The sequence below is a fragment of the Hevea brasiliensis genome, chromosome 17 (genome assembly GCF_030052815.1).
Source record: "Hevea brasiliensis isolate MT/VB/25A 57/8 chromosome 17, ASM3005281v1, whole genome shotgun sequence".
Lineage (NCBI taxonomy): Eukaryota > Viridiplantae > Streptophyta > Magnoliopsida > Malpighiales > Euphorbiaceae > Hevea > Hevea brasiliensis.
The window spans coordinates 58,996,880-59,014,865 of NC_079509.1; positions in this window are offsets into that span (position 1 = coordinate 58,996,880).

A 17,986-nucleotide genomic window follows, 5' to 3' on the forward strand; every position below is an offset into this window, starting at 1 on the left:
AGGATTTATGCCACAAAGGCATAGATAGACAGGAGTCGCCACCCGGGTAATAACCGGGACATATTCAGTGTTTCTTCCGAGGGTCATGGATGGCAACTTACTCCTTGCGAGTTTCCTGGCAGTCATTACCATAGCCCAATGTCTAGGTTCGGGATAGTGGGTACGTAAGGGGAAGGTGTTAGGCACCCCTTACGCCTGGTCTAACCTCGTTAATTCGAGTGCCAGTCCTCTACTAATGTTTCTAGAAGTCTTGTTTATTATTCCTTTATTAAAATTTATCCTAAAAAATGCAATTCTAATCCTACGCACGCAAGTAATTCACAAAAGCATTGTTGTTTACACACAATTTTCATGCACAAGTAATTGCTATCTATGGGGTTGCTAATTATTTAAATGATATTTACGGATGACTAAAATTAATTTATTATTGGGAATTTAATTTACAAACAAATTCAATTTCAAATAACCCTATGTTTCTATTTAACCTAATTAATTAATTTTCACCAAGTTACCCTAAGGATAATTGAACTAAGTTAATTATGTACATGTGTAATTTATTCTAATATCACATAAGTCCCAAACAATCACAACCTAATAAAGATTTCTAACATGCAAATTTATTTTACAATTACCAAGTATTAAATTAAATTTATTTTACATGCCAATATTAGTTTAATTTACACACAAGATTAATTTTAATTTACAAAGTATTTATTTAAATTAATTACATGCAAAAGTCAGTTAAATTAAAAACAAAGTTAATTTTAATTTACCAAATGAAAGTTCTATTATTACTACAATTTCATGCCAATGGTTATTCGAGAAGTTTAGAGCTACTTACTTGTTGGTAAATGCAGTTGCCATTGGGGCAAGCTACCCTTAAAAAAGGGTCTTCTAGTATGGCAATGATATCACAGCTTACTCCGTTTAGCTCCATATAAGCTCACAAGAAATGCCCTATTTGGTACTTACCTTAGGGCTACTTACCAATTTTGTTTGTAAATAAAAAAAATAAAGAAAATAAAGAAAAATAATAAAAGTACGAGAGACAGAAACTAAACATGTGCAGAGTTGTGTATCCCCTCAAATTAAACATGATTACATGATCTATATGAACATATAAAATAAATTGAAGACAAAGAGAATAGAATTAAAAGATTGTATGGCATAGATCTTGAAAAGAAAACAATAAAAACTGACCTTCCAGAAATCTTGTATGAAAATCTTCTTGAAGAAAAAAAACAAAATAAGGAAGAACTCAAAGAGTCTTAAATATCTCTAAATTTCTTATAGCTCTGAATTTTCTCTACCTCTTTCCTCCCATCATCCCCTTCTTCTCTTCTCTAGTAGGGTATTTATAGGGTTTTGGGAGAGAGGTGTGATAGGGTTTGGAGTCTTAGGATGATAAAGTTTAGATGACTTGAACAACTACAATTGTAGAATTAGAATAAGACTGGAAAATGGGTGAGGTGTTTCAACCAATAGGAAGACAGGAAAAAATGGAAGGCACCAATAGGGAATGAGGAAGAGGTGTGGTAGGATTTGGAGTCTTAGGGTGATAAAGTTTAGATGACTTAAACAACTACAATTGCGAGTCGAATAAAACTGGGATATGGGTGAGGTGTTTCAACTAATAGGAAGACAGGAAAAAATGGAAGGCACCAATAGGGAATGAGGAAGAGGTGTGGTAGGATTTGGAGTCTTAGGGTGATAAAGTTTAGATGACTTAAACAACTGCGATTGCAGAATTCGAATAAGACTGGGATATAGGTGAGATGTTTCAACCAATAGGAAGACAGGAAAAAATGGAAGGCACCAATAGGGAGTGAGAAAGAGAGTGGGGCCAAGGAGGAGAGAGATATTTTGTTATTTTAATTTTTAGAAAATAATTAAATGGGTCCCATTTAAAATTCCTAACTAGGCTTTCCTAGGCCCATGGAGCCCAATTAAACTTAATTAGATCCATTTAAAAAACTACCCATATTAAATTTAAACAAAATAAAATTTTATTTAAATTTAATTAAATTAATTTTTCCAAAACTTTATTATTATTTTTATTTTTTTCAAGATCATGCCACGAAATTAATAATTCAGCTCAATGCCTCCAATTACATCTTACAGTCATATAATTTTTCATCATCGGGTTTCCCACGACCTCAATGCACATACTCATCACAAAATAAGGGTCTACAGATACCACTAAAATATGTCACACCTTACCCCTCTGTAAGGAATAACATGATCCTGTAGAATACCTAATGAACTACCGAACTTCACCTACCGATAACTCATTAAGTACCCTACAAGGGATTTTAAAATAATTTTCTTATTTTTGATAAGTGGTGAGCATTTTCTAATAAGTACTTAAAATATTTAGTTAAAATTTAAAACTAGTTAATATTTTTGGCCCATTTTATTTTTACGCAAATTTTATAAAAATTTTGACAGAGTTCCCTCTATATTTTAAGAAAACAGTTCTTCAAATACCTGTAAAAAGCAATTCTAAAAATTTTTCTCAACCACTACTTCAATTTCACAATCAAACTCAATCAATTTCACAATCATTTTAATAAATTTCTCAAGTTCAAAAATTCAATAATCCTTAGTATACTAGCAATACATTTCATTTAAATTAAATAAAATAGTTGTACTCATATTTCATTAGAGACAAAATAATTTATATACATTCTTACAAAATTTACATAAAAAAAAAACTAAACTTTATTACAAATTTCATACAAATTTTTGTACAAGCTGCTCAAGACCCATTTGCATGTCCATACATTTATATGCAATACATACATGAAAAGAAATATTTACAATTAGGGTATAAATTATACCCGATGACTTTAAGCTGATAGCTCCTCACAGCTCAGCAGCTCAGTCTGCTGCTCCTCTAGTCTCTGTATCTGCGACAGCAATAGAAGCCATCGCTGAGTACTAGGACTCAGTGGTGCACAATATACTAAAATAATCTTTATGCAAAATATAAATCACATTTATTCAAAAATTTGACTAAACATGAGCATTAAACACAAAACATGAATTATGAGTTTTTAATGCAAATCAAGTTCATTTCGAAGTATCAAAACACGTTTCATAAAACCCACAGTTAAATCATGCCATTCGAAACAAATAGAATCTCAATAGCCAGAGGCTAAAGAGAAATCACATCACAAGGCTAGCTAGCTCAAATATATGGATATCCATTCACATCCTCTTCTACTGGCACACCTCAACACTTCTTCAGAGAAGGAATCAAAATTCGAAACTAATTACCTCCACTAGTCGTGCTAGTGAGGTGTTCAAATATATGGTCATGACACTGTGGTTTCAAAACTTATCTTAACAATTTACTAAACATTGTCATTTCAATATACATAATAACTTTCAACAATTTAAATCAAAACATCATAAGAATGCCATAATTCAATATTTCACATTATTCAAAACAGTATGCAAAAGATGATTATAAAAAGTATACGTTGTGCACAAACCTCAAACGAGTCGCCTGTTGGCCTTGACTCGACTCCTCGGGTTCTGTCCCTGTATTCTTTTCTACTGAAACACACAATTTCACAGTGTTTCAGTACCATAACTTAGCATAAATCCAATAATAAATTTAACTTCACTTTTACCTAGCTCTGACGTGCTAAATTCGACGTTCTTGAAATTTTGTGTTTCGGGTTACTATTCACTGCACTATTCAAGTCAAATTATTGTCTTTCTAAGGCTTAATAGGTATGAGAATTCCAACTTCACCCACAAACCACATTTTGGTCACTAAACTTGTTGGTTTTGGTCATTTTCTCAAAACTTAGGCCTTTTAGGCAAAATTGCCAAATTTTCAATTTTGGTGTCCCTAATTGTACTGTTTCATTGGTCAGTTTACTGTTAGAATTTGGCAAAACTTTCTTCATAGAAAATGTTCCTTATTGTCTTAAGTTTATTCTCCTTTTTGAATCACCCCAATTGGAGTTTTGTAGCTCAAGTTATAAGCAAATTATGTTTACTGTTCATGCTGCAGAATTTTATTCTGGCAGATTATTGATTCTAACTTCATTCAGCAATTTGATCAAGTTAGGTCTATAATTTGGTCTAATTTTCTTCATATGAAATGTTCTACTATGTCTTAGGTTTCCATCGGTTCAAGAATGACCTAAATCGGAATTTTCTAGAGAGAGTTATAGCCATTGAAACTTTACTGTTCATATGGCAATCTGCAGTTCTACAGATTCAGGTCACCAAATTTGCTCAGTATTTTTATTGGGTTAATGGCATAATTTGGATTGGTGTTATTCATAAAAGTTTTAGATATATATCTTATCTAATTACTGGTAAAATTTCAGGTCATTTTGACCTACCTAGCTCGAGTTATGATCAAATGAACAAACACTGTTCATTTGGTCAGTTTGTGCAGAGGCAGCCTGCGATTTTCCAACTTCGGCCACTTTGTTCACTAGGTTTTAGTCACTTTTTGGGCAGCCTTCCTAAATGAAAATTGTGTCATTTAGTGCCTATTGTCATCCCCAATTGGTCCCATATCCATTGGACTTGTAAAATTCTATTTTTGGTCCCTCAAAGTTGACTTTTGGTCATGGTGCATACCCAATCCGAATTTGACTTTGATTCAAACACTTCTAACACACTTAATTAGGTAACAAATGACCATTTCTTTCCTTAAACTATGTCAAAGACATCATTTAGCACTTCTTCACATTTTTGGTCTCTAAACCCTAAGTATCCAAACCCTAACCACACTAAATTGTTGCATTTGATTGATTCCATGCATACATACATGTTTCTTCATCTCAAACAAGCTCACATATGTATTTAAATCTATCAAACCATGCAAATATACCCCTATACACATGCTGGCCGAATTTCACTCATGGTCCCTTAATAAAATTTTCTTTTATTTAAAATTTATTTACAAGTTCAATAAGTTAAAAATGTAGAAATCAAACTAAAATCATCAAGTTTGCTTACTAACCTTTTTTTTTTGAATTTCTCCCTCTTCAAAACTCCTTCCTTTCTTTTTCTTTTTGTTGTCAAGCTCCTTATCTAGGTCTAACTACAAGATTTAATGTTGGAGAGTAAGGTTTTTACGGTGGGATTGAAGGTTTATGAAGCTTGACTTAAGAGCTCTAATGGAGTTTGAGAGAGAGAGCTAAGGGAGAGAGAAAACGTCTTGGAAGGGAAGAAGAAGACAATGAATTTTTTTTTTCTTTTCTTTTATTTATTTTGTCTTATGGAAGACCCAAAAAATTCATTTAATTAATTTATTAATTATATGACTTATGGCATCATGCATGATATCATGCATGATGTCATCTTTCTACACCTTTTTAACTTTTTCATTTTCTCTTCTTTTTTTTTCTATTAGTTCTTTAATTTAATTCTTGATCCCGAAGTTTTCTTTTCTCCGATTTTATTTGACAGTTAGGTCAGGAGTCAGCTCTCGGGGTCAATTGACCAAATTGCCATTCGCCGGTTCAATCCGGTTTGCAAATAATTCCATATTTCTTCCGGCTCCCTGACCTAATTATTTGACTGGCTTAACAGTTATTTTTCGTGATTTTCTCTTTTTCACTGTGTTTATAAGGGTCCTAAGGACCGCGGCATCACATTTTACGGTTCGAAATTTGTGTTTAAAACGACTTCGCAGTCGTTCCCGAGAAGGTCACCCATCGCTGTGACTCTCGGCTCGTTTAACTTCTTATGTTCTATTTTTCTTGTTTATACTTAACTAATTGGACATTACTAATTATTTGTGTTTATGGCTTCTCCAGTTGTCTTAAGTATGGTTCTTGTCCGGACTAACACTGGTCACCGGAATAATGAAATACACCAAGCTATGCAAATGGGGTGTTACAGAAGAGCTCCTCTCTAGGTGGTCAAGGAGGAAGAAGATGAGTTTTTGATTAATTAAGTAAATTTTGTCTCTATTTATATGGTTGTCTAATTTCCATTGGGTATAAATTTTAATGATGTCATTTTGACATCATACTTAGGTCATAATTATATTTATATTTCTAATTCTTTTTTTTCCTTTTTCTTTTCCCTTTTCCATTACATAATTCATGATTTTTAATTTATTTTAAGGTTTTATTCTTTCTCATTTTGATTGACATTTAGGTCAAAATTCAACACTGAGGGTGAAATGACCAAAATGCACTTCGTTGAACTTATCGTGTTATATTTGTCTTTACCGATTGACTTAATTTTATTGGATTTTTCTTTGACATTTTTATTGTCATTTAAACCTTATAAATTCTTCAATTAAATTCCAAATAATTATTTCACAGGGTTCTTCACGAGTCCAGGGTTGGCAATTGTATTCACAATCGCTTTCCGTTAGGTTCACCCATCTCCGTGACCTCCGGCTCATTTAACTGAGTTGTACTTCGTTTCTTTTACTTTTCTTTACTTTTTCTTGATCTTTATTTAACCATCTCATGACTCCTCACTCTAATTTAAGTGTAGTTCCAGACATCCTGGCTGTCCGAATAGATATTAGTCATCAAAACAGTAGAATGTACGGACTACCTAAAGTGAGAACGTTACAACCAATAATCAAATACAACCTGCAAAAAGTTCACATTTATAGCAACAAAGTCTAGAAATTACCTCTAGTAGTGCAAGAAAAAGAGTTGGTACTGAGCATAGAAAAAGACTGGCGGAGTATAGACAAACAAGTCAATAGTGGGGGGAGTAGCACTCAGTCTAGGGACACTACTACTGATGGGTTTGACTTGCGATAGTATCAAGGGTAGCTACAGAGCTATAGTTACCTGTAAACTAGTAGGTACCTAAGAACCAGTAGGTACCTAGGAACTGGCAGGTACTTGTAAGCTACTGGGAGGGTCACCTGATGCCATCTCTATAAGTACAAAAGGACATATTAAATATGTATGCCTAAACATTAGTCAAGCAAGTAATACAGGTGCCAACGTGTAATTCAATACATAGGTACTTAACATCATACTATAGTTAGTGCAGGTACCTAAGCAATAAATAGGTACCTGTGAATTTCTCAGGTTCAGCAAAAATCAACAAGGCTCAAGATTCAACTAATCCATGGCAAAATTACTATCAAATAAGTGGTGTATGGTAGAAATGGTACCCGAAAATGAAGGTTAATAGAAAAATGCATGCTGCGAAGAAGGGTGGTCTAACATTGGAGCTTTAGGAAGGAGTGCTAGCTAGCAAGGGATAGCACTGCCAGTGGAAGAGCAATGGCAAGGTCAAAACACTGAGCAAGTATAGCAGCAGTTGCGAAGAGAGAAAAAAAAAACCTATTGTGACAGAAGGAAATCATGTGATAATGACCAAAACAAGAGCTGAATGATGATGGGTATAGCACATAGGTCGCCGGTGAGGAGAAGAGTCGACACGATGGACATGCAAGAGAATCAACAATGAATGGGTAGCGCACTAATGAGGCAAATCGAGAAAGGAAAAAAGAGAGGGCGAAAGAAAGACATAGAAGTAAGATGATGGTTTCTTTTAATTTGTTGATGGTTATAAAAGTAAGTAGGTGAAAGTAGAGAAGATAAAGTGAAATTGGCTTTAAATGCCATTAATGCCATGGGAAAGTGTGATTTGTAGTAGTTAGAACTCATTGGAAAATGGGAAAGTCATTAAGATACAGTTAATTTAAATTTTAAGTTCCCAAGAGAAGCATTGGAGATAGTGGAGAATCTTTTACAAATTTTAAATAGCAAGAAAATAAGCCAAGTCCAGTATTTTTGTCCATCTAAAATTCCTTAGTCAGCCAATCCAGGTGTGGGGGGCAATTATTTACACCAAAATATTTATTTATTTATTATTTTTAGGCATAAGAATTAATTAAATTAAATATTTATAAAATTAATTAAATTAATTTTATTTTTATTAATTTGAGTTTATAGCCTCAGATAATTATTAAATAAATATCTTAGGAGTTATCTGGTGGTTAGCTAAGATAAATGAGGTTAGCAGTAGTTTCAAGGAGTTATAAGGGAGTGGGCTGGTAGCTGCTAACAATTGTATAAAGTGAAGATGGGTCTTTCAGAATCTTTTAGGTACCTATAAGGAGAACTATAAATATTAGATGAGCAGTAACGTGAAAACCCTCAACAACTCAATCAAACAACACAAATCAAACTCAAACAGTCTTTTATTTTTATTTTTATCTATCTTTTATTTTCCAAACTTTGGCATTTAATTTCAAGCCTTGTATTTTATTTTATTTTTTTGCAATTATTCAATTAAAGCATTCAATTCCAATTCACTTAGTTTCGATTACTTGTGAGATTGATGAAACTGCTTGCAGTAGAGCCAGTTCTCACAGTCATTTGGTTTAGAAGTCGAAGTGCAAATTAAGAGATATACTAAGTATTTGGTGTAACGCCCTCACTTTAGGTAGTCCGTACATTCTACTATTTCGATGATTAACGCATGTTCGGACAACCAGGATGTCTTGAACTACACTTAAACTAGAGTGAGGAGGCATAAATTGATTGAATAAAGACCAAGTAAAACTAGAGAAAAAATAAAAGAAGGGAAGTGCAACTCGGTTAAATGAGCCGGGGGCATGGCAATGGGTGACCCTAATGAGAAACGACTGTGAATACAGTTGCCAACCCCAGACTCGTGGAGAAACCCTGTAAGATAAATATTGGGACTTAATTGAAGGAATTATGAGGTTTAAATGATAATAAAAATGCAAAAAAAAAATACAATAAAATTTAGTCAATTGGTACAGACAATTATAACTCGATGAATCCAACGAATGGCATTTTGGTCATTTCACTCTCAGTGTTGAATTTTGACCTAAATATCAATCAAAATGGGTGAGAATAAAATAATTAAAAATAAATTAAAATTATGAATTATGTAATGGAAAAGGGAAAAGAAAAGGAAAAGAAAGAAATAAAAATACAAATGAATAATGACATAAGCATGATGTTAAAATGACATCATTAAAAATTATAACCAATTAAATTTAGACAACCATATATAAAGGGACAAATTAAATTAAATGAATAAAAAATCGATCATTTCTTCATTTCTCCTCTCTTGGCTGAACCCCATAGCCCTCTTTCCACCATTGTTTTTCAAGCTTCAAAGCTTGATTTCCCTTCCAATTTCACCTTAAAATCTATATTTCCCTTCACTAAAATTTAATCCTATACCTTGGGAAATCTATTGGCAGCTAAGAATTGAAGAGAAACTTGAAGTTTTAGCAAGTCAAGTTGGGTCACAAGTGAGGTATGTGCAAGTTAGTTTTAATTTCTTGGATATTTCTTGAAGTTAAGTTGAGATGCATAGAAATTTTAAAGGAAATGATGAAAAGTATGCATGGTTGGTTGAACCTAAGTTTCGGTTACCATAAGGGAGGTAGAAGTTTGATGAATTGATGATAATAATTGTGTTTACAAATGTAGATTACCAAATATACATGAGTTATATGTTGATTGTCATAAGGTAGTACGAGGTTGTGATCTTGAAGTTAGGGTTTTGACCCAAAATTTAGGGTTTTGTGAATTGATGACTAATTGACTTTGTTGAGACCCTTTGTTGACTATTTGAAATGCCATGAATATAATGGAAGTTTGGGAGTTGGGTGGAATTGAGAAATTGAGAGTGTTGTTTTCATGTAAGAATTTTGGACCTTGAGTCTAGTGTACTTTCATGGCCATAAGTAGAGTTATGTTGCTTTAATTGGTATGAGGCTAATTAGAGATGAAATCTAGGATAATTTGTCACATTTTTTATGTAGAGACCCTGCCCAGAAATTGAACTAACTTGGCCTAAAATTGGCTTGAATCTGGGTGACCATATGCTGGACCGAGAAAAAATGACCATATGAACAGTGAATGTTCAAATGGCCATAACTTACTCTAGGAAGGTCAGAATGACCTGATTTTTGAACCATTGAAAAGGTTAGTTATAGGAGCACATTTTTCATGAAGAGCACAGAGCCTAATTCTTCCCTTAACCCAACCAATTTGCTAGAAAAATTTAGGTTAATAATTCTGACCAGAACTAAAAATTAACCTGAAATTCTGGACTTAGACCTACCTGACTAGTTTTGGCAAAAATGTCATAACTTGATCCACAAAATTGAAAATATAATGAAATCAAAGCCAAAATTTTTATAAGATCTAGAGCTACAATTTTGGTGTTTTGACCAAAACCCAGAACCTAATGGAACCTAGTCAATTTGCTAGGAAAATTCAACATGCCAAAACCTGAAATTGAACTAAATAGTCATTTGACTCCAAAACAGTATTTAGATCATATCTCCCACTAGAAAACTCCAATTAGAATGATCCAAACTGTTCTGAAAACCTAAGAAACAGGACTCCAACTTTGATTTAGAAACTTTCTTCAAATTTTGAGTGTAGGAACCCTAAAATTGGAACCAAATATACTGACCTGAACCTGAAATCCTGAAAGCACAGGGTTCATGAGTCCAGGTCAATTAATTGGCTATAACTCACCCTACATAACCTGAAAAGTTGTGAGTCTTGAACCTGAGTGACCCTAAGACATAGGAGAACAGGACATTAGGTCTAAAAATGACTGTAGCATGCCCAAATGACTAAATAAAGATTGACTCTAGAATCTATCTGGTTCTAGAACCAGAAAGAGGCAATGAACCAGTTTTGGTAATTTGAACATAGCTTGAGTTCTAAAACTCCAAAGGACATGATTCAAAAAGAAAAACAAAGATAAAACATAGAGGAACAACTTCTATGAAGGAAGTGTGGTCAAACAGTAGCCACATCTTGATCAATTTGCTAGGTGAATTTAAGACACCAAATTTGGACCTTAAGAAAGGTTCATAAAATGACTTGTCATATGATATGAAATTAACCAAATGATTTGCTAAACATAAAAGTGCCATGAATATGTGGGACTTATGTTTCCCATCACAAATAACATGAAAATGCTATGAAACACAAATAGTACATAACATGAAGTAATGAAACTATAAGTACTTAATAATACTACCTTGCCCAAAGTATATCTAAACTTATGTATAGCATTGATCGATTGGTATACTAATTAGAGACTATAGATTGCACTACTGCCCACAGGAATAATCATTGATATATAATATATGTCTGATATGATTGTTCTACAGGCTTTATGCCTGCCTGTTAGCCATTGTGCCTATTATGATTTCTGGCTTTATGCCTGCCCGCTGGCCTTGTGCCTAATATGACCGATGTATATATGATAGACATACGGATGTCTAACTAGTATACTCCCATGTATCCAGTCTCTTTAGTCTGTTATAGGTTACTTGAGCACAAATATGACTAATAAGCTTTAAAAATCAAATAATTACATGAAGAGATCACTGATATGAATTTAATAAGACTGAATATGAGATAAATGAATAGAAAAAATCCTAATAAATTTATTTGCTTCCAAAGTTCAATAAACATGTACTTGACTCAAAATTCATGAAATCCGTATTTTATTGAAATTATAAGTTAAATAATTATTTTTAATTAGTTAATTTATTTTTACTTTAATTTATGCACCACTAAGCGTTATGCTTAGCGCGTTGGTTTTTCCATCGCGTAGGTACTGGTGAGTAGGACCAGTCCAGACAGTGAGTGAAATAGGTTTACAGTAGCAGGACGTGTTACCTCAGCAGTCTATTTTGGGTAGGGCCCATATGTTTCTAGATTTTTGCATTTTATTCATTATACATAAGTAAAAGATGAGGTTTATTTTGGGACTTGTAATTAAACTTTGAGACTGTAAATAAATTATAAATATTGTACTTGATTTTATATGAATAAAGTGAAGTATTTTATTTACTTGAAATGATTATGAGCAATGATGTGATGAGAATTATGATGAGATGATATGACATATGGAAATGTGAAATTGATATGAGTTTTTAACAGGTAAATTATGAATCCTGCCATACACTAATAAAATAGATGAGACTTTGTCTGGGTCTCCACAAAAATAAAATGTGATAAAAAAAATTTTCAACATACGGCATAATAAAAATAAATGAGACTTAAATTAATAATGTACATGATAAGAAAAGATAGAATACTCCGACACCGAATGTGGCATGCCTTACTCGGCTACACTGTAGACGGGTAATGGGCGTCACATCTGGCATGCCTACAAACTGTAAGCTATAAGATAGCCGAGATTGTTTTCCAAAGAAAACAAAAAGTTTGTATGCCATTATAAGCTTGTCGCACGTAGATTCCTAAAGTATAAAGAAAAATATTCTAAGTAATATCACTCTTTGATTTTTTTTTTTTTAACTAGCAACTTAGGAAATATAATATATTTATTATATTATTTAATAATATATTATGAATAAAATGGCTCTAAAATTATTAATATTTTTTAATAATAATAATAATTATTATATTATGTTTATATCAAGATAATAAGTTAATTAATTTATATACAAAATTGTGTTATATTCAATTCAAATTCATTAAATATACATGTTAAATTTTAAGTATCACTGTGTTTTATCTCTATTACAATTAATTTGAGGTTATTGTTTGTATGTCTATAATATATTGCTAATAAACGGGAGCTCTTTTGACCAATATCTAAAAGTATTGTAAGCCCGTAAGTAAGCAAAAATGTGAGGTCAGTGGTTCTTTAGCAAACACCCCAACACTCAAGTTAGATAATTGTTTGAACGACTAATATATGCAAAGAATTTTAGTGGTAGAATGAGCAAAGTCAGTGTACCTAATTTATAGCTTTGGTCTAATATATATAAAGTAATGCTTTGGTGATGTAATATATAGGTGGTTGTGAGGATCTTAGTGTTGTTTGGTTATGATCCCAAGATTTTTGACAAGTATATCTCTGATTAGGTGCATGATCCTCATCAGTTAGTTATTTGAGCTATTTTACCGAGCTTTTCAAGCGACGTGGACCATTATGCTAGTTTGTGCTTCTATTTAGTCATGTTGACCACGTCATATATCATATTTCGCTTTAGCCATTAGACTAAGTCATTTGACTCTTTAACCGAGCTATTTTGACTCAGTATTCTAGGCGGCCTATATCTTTAGTCCCCCTCTGGTCCTTCAAATTTTTAGGTTTGAATCACTATGCTGTAATGCTGATCGCTCGACTATCCTTCCTTGAGATGACACATGGTAAGCATTAATGGGTCACAGTAAAATAGGACAACTATTTGTCTCGATTTGGTGAAAGGTCATGTCTTTCTAGTGGCTTGCTTTTTGGTGGTTAACTTTTTGAATTTTCATTGAATGCTATCATTCATCTTCTTATAAATATCTTTTGTTTCTTTTCATTTGCATTTTATTTGCTTTCTTGCATTTTTCTTTTATCTTTTGCTTTCTTCTCCATCTTCATCTTTGTCAACATGAAGACCTGAGTTAGTTTCCTTTTCTCTACATTTTTACTTCTATTATTTTCTTTTTCGTATAAAATGAGTGAGAGTAGCATTGAGAAAGATTTTAGTGAGGCTCCCAAGTCTCTTATCGTGGTTTATAATTGGAGTTATGATAAGGACAATTATTTCAACTTTTGATGGTAGGAATGGCGTTAGTGAGGATGAAGAGGTTGGTTTATCTATTGTGTCAGTGAACTAGGTTGGGGTTATTGTTAAAGAAATAGGTGAGTCAACTGTGGCCACCACTCAAGGTGATGGTGATGTTGGTGGTGGTATTGGGGAGGTGGTGGTTCCTACTGGAGTGATAGAAACAAAGTCCCAACTAAATGGGTGGGATTTATTTCAAACTGCCAAGGAGTTGGCATCGCTACGTCTTCATTCACATTGTCACTCGATGGTGAATTGGGCAGAGCAGATGGGATGTTCTTCTAGCTTATCCAAATAATTATCTATGAAGAATAATTAAAAGTTGGGTAGAGGATCCCTCTAGACCCTTTCTTTATTAAGGTTTTATGTTATCGCTATTTGTCCATGGCCTAGCTACATACAAACTCATGCAGATTACTAGTCAACTTCTAAGTGATATACCAAAGGAAGAGACTGCTTGCGAATGGCTGAGTGTTCGTGGGCTTCTTCTAATTAAACATAAGAGACACTGAGGAATACTAGCAATTTCATGCTTGGAAATAGTGCTCCCTCTTCACTAACCTACCCTCATCTTTGAAGAACTAGAAGGATAAATTATTCTTGGTGGAAAACAAAGAGGACAAGGGATGGGGTGGCATTCCCTTGAGCTGGAGTTGTTTTGCTGACAAAAGAAAAAGAAGGGTGGAGTTAACATTTAGGGAAAAGGCGGCTATGACCGAGGTTAAGGATATGGCTAAAATGGGAAAGTTGCCCATCCCCTTGGTTATCCAATCAGAAATGGATTAGTGGTTCATCACTGATGTTTCTTGTTAGCATAATTACAGTAATTAGCATTATTATAGGAGATTTGTGTAGCATAATTACAACAATTAGTATGATTATAGGAGATTTATAACATAATTATAGCAATTATTATTCTTGTCTAAATTAGCTCATATTCTCATGTATAAATAGATGTAATATCTTTGTAAATAATAAACAGACAAATACACAATCATTTCCTTCATTACTTGTATTCTTTCTTCTAATATGGTATCAGAGTCGTAAAGCTTTTATTTCTAGTTTCTGGGGTCTCTCTTCTCTCTCTTCAACCTGTTCTGGTTCATTCTTTCATTCATATTAAATCACCATGAAGAAAAGCATTTTTTACATCCATCTGGAAAAGTTTCTATTTACAAACTGCAGCAATAGCTAAGAGACTGTGAATAGATGTTAATCGGGCCACTGGAGCAAAAGTTTCTTCATAGTCGATACCATACTCTTGAGTGTATCCTTTGGTTACTAAGCGAGCTTTGTAGCATTCAATAGTTCCATCAGAACGGGTCTTGATTTTATAAATCCATTTGCAACCAATAGGGGTCTTGTTTGGTAGAAGATCAACTAAATCCCAAATATGAGTTTTCTCTAAAGCCTGAAGTTCGTCAGTCATAGCTTGCTACCAAAGAGGGTCAGTACTTGCCTCACTATAAGAACAAGGCTCATGAAGGGTTGCAATAGTAGAGTAATAGTGAAAATCAAAAAGATAATGAGGAGTTTCTCTTACACGGGTAGAACGACGAAGAGTAGTGCTAGAAGGAGTTGCAGGCGCAGGTACTGGATCAACAACTGGTGCAGATTCAACAGGGGCAGGTGTAGTTGGGCTAATATTGAGCACATCACAATCACCTGGATCAGGACTTGGAAACAGCTCTTTGGAGGAGTTAGTGAAAAATAGAGAGTCAGTATTGACAGAGTGATAAAATTCGAAAAGAGAACAAAACATAGTATTGTCCTAAAAGGTAACATGACGAGAGATGCGTAACTTATTAGAAACAGGATCCCAACGACGATACCCTTTGTGTTCAATACCATAACCAAGAAAACAACATAGACGAGCACAGGGTTCTAATTTGGTATGTTCATGAGGTTGTAAAAGAACAAATGAAACACATCCAAAAGGTTTAAGTATGGAATAGTCAGGAGGTTGTCCAAAAAACTTTTCAAAAGGAGATAAATTATGAAGAACCAAGGTAGGAAGACGGTTAATAATATAAATAGCATGAAGAGCTGCTTCTTCCCAAAATTTTTCTGGACATGAGGCAGAAAGAAGAAGAGTACATACAGAATCAAGAATATGGTGATGCTTGTGTTCGGCTCGCCCATTCTGTTGAGAGGTGTGAGGACAAGAATGTTGAACAACGGTGCCTTGTTGACTAAGAAACTGAAGTAAAGAAGAATCCCGATATTCCATGGCATTGTCTGTTCTGAGAATTTTAATGTCACAAGAGAACTGAGTTTTAATCATTTTTGCAAATGTGATGTAAATTTTTGATAACTCAGATCGATGTTTCAAAAAATATATCCAAGTAAACCAAGAATAATCATCAATAAATATCACAAAATAACGAAAACCATTCATTAAAGAAATAGGAGAAGGACCCCAAATGTCAGAATGAATTAAACCAAAAGGAGTGTCTGAAGTAGTATTATTATGAGAAAAAGATAATGCAGATTGTTTTGTAAGCTGACAATTTAAATAATTAAATGACTCAAACTTAGTAGATCCTAATAATCCACAAGAAATTAAAGGTTGAATTTTACTGGCAGAAGCATGACCAAGACGAAGATGCCATTGGTGAATGGAGGAATTAGGGATTGTAGCTGCAGACACAAATCTCTGAGGAAGATGTAAAGATCTAAGCTCAAATAATCGACCCACTCTGTGACCCTCCCTAAGAATCTGTCCCGTTTGTGGATCTGTACCTGGACACCATGGGGAGAAAAAATAACATTTAGTCCCTTTTCACACAACTGACCAACAAAAATAAGATTGAGTGCCAAATTAGGGATATAATAGGTGTCAGGGAGATGAAGTTTTGAGGTAGACACATGAGCAGTATGTGTGATGTTCATTTTAGTACCATTTGTAGTATGGATTGGTGGTAAGGAAGATACAGGTTTTGCAGAAGACAAGACTTTAAGATTAGTGGTCATATGATTAGAACATGCAGAGTCAAAAAGCCAATAAGAATTACCCGGAGTGGCAGACATGGCAGCAGGAGAATTAGAAGAGATAACCTATTTGAATAGTGCCTCAAGATCACTCATGGTGATGGCAGTAGAACCCTCAGTAGCAGCAATAGCAGTGAAAGAGGAAGATCCAGGCTTTGAGGTTTATATGCATCCTCCTTCTGGTTATCATTCTCCTCATAAGGTTTGCAAACTTCGGCGAGCCTTATATGGATTAAAATAAGCTCCCAGGGCCTAGTTTGCCAAATTTAGTTCCACTATTGCTCAACTTGGTTTTCTCTCTAGTCCACATGATTCTGCATTATTCACTCGCCGAACTGACAGTGGTATTGTTATTCTGTTGCTTTATGTTGATGATATGATAATAACAGAAGATGATTCATCTGGTATTTCAGAGTTACAACATTATCTCAATCAGCATTTTGAAATGAAAGACCTAGGTTCTCTCAGCTATTTTTTGGGTCTTGAAGTTTCTCAAAATTCTGATGGCTATTATCTATCTCAAGCCAAGTATGCGTCCGACTTCCTTTCTCGAGCAGGCATCACTAATAATAAAATAGTATCAACCCCATTGGAGCTCAATTGCAAACTTACACCTCTTGATGGCACTCCTTTTGATGATCCTACTTTATATCGACAGCTTGTCAGGAGTCTTGTTTATCTCACAGTTACTCGACCTGATATTTCATATGCTGCTCATCTGGTCAGCCAGTTTATGTCTGCTCCTCGCTCAACTCATTTCTCTGCGGTACTTCGAATCCTTCGTTATATCAAAAGCACTCTTTTTCATGGTTTGCACTTTTTCGCTACCTCCTCCCTAGTATTATCTGGCTACTCTAATGCTGATTGGGCTGGTGATCTGATAGATCATCGCTCTACAACTGGTTATTGTTTCTTCTTGGGTAATTCTCTCATCTCTTGGCGTAGCAAAAAGCAAACTGTTGTTGCATGTTCTAGCAAATAATCTGAATATCGTGCTCTTGCTGATGCTACATCTGAATTACTTTGGTTACGGTGGTTATTAACTGATTTGGGTGTCACTCATTCTTCTGCCACAATGCTTCATTGCGATAATAGAAGTGCCATACAGATTTCTCATAATGATGTATTTCATGAGCGTACCAAACACATCAAAATTGATTGTCATTTTGTACGTCATCATGTTGCTCATGGCACCATATATTTGATTCCTGTCTCCTCTGTCAACCAAACCGTTGATATATTCACCAAAATGCATCCTCCCGCTCGCTTTTAGGATCTCTTAAGCAAACTCAAGTAGGCACATGTGCTACCACCTTGAGTTTGAGGGAGGGTGTTAGCATAATTACAGCAATTAGCATTATTATAGGAGATTTATGTAGCATAATTACAGCAATTAGCATGATTATAGGAGATTTATAGCATAATTATAGCAAT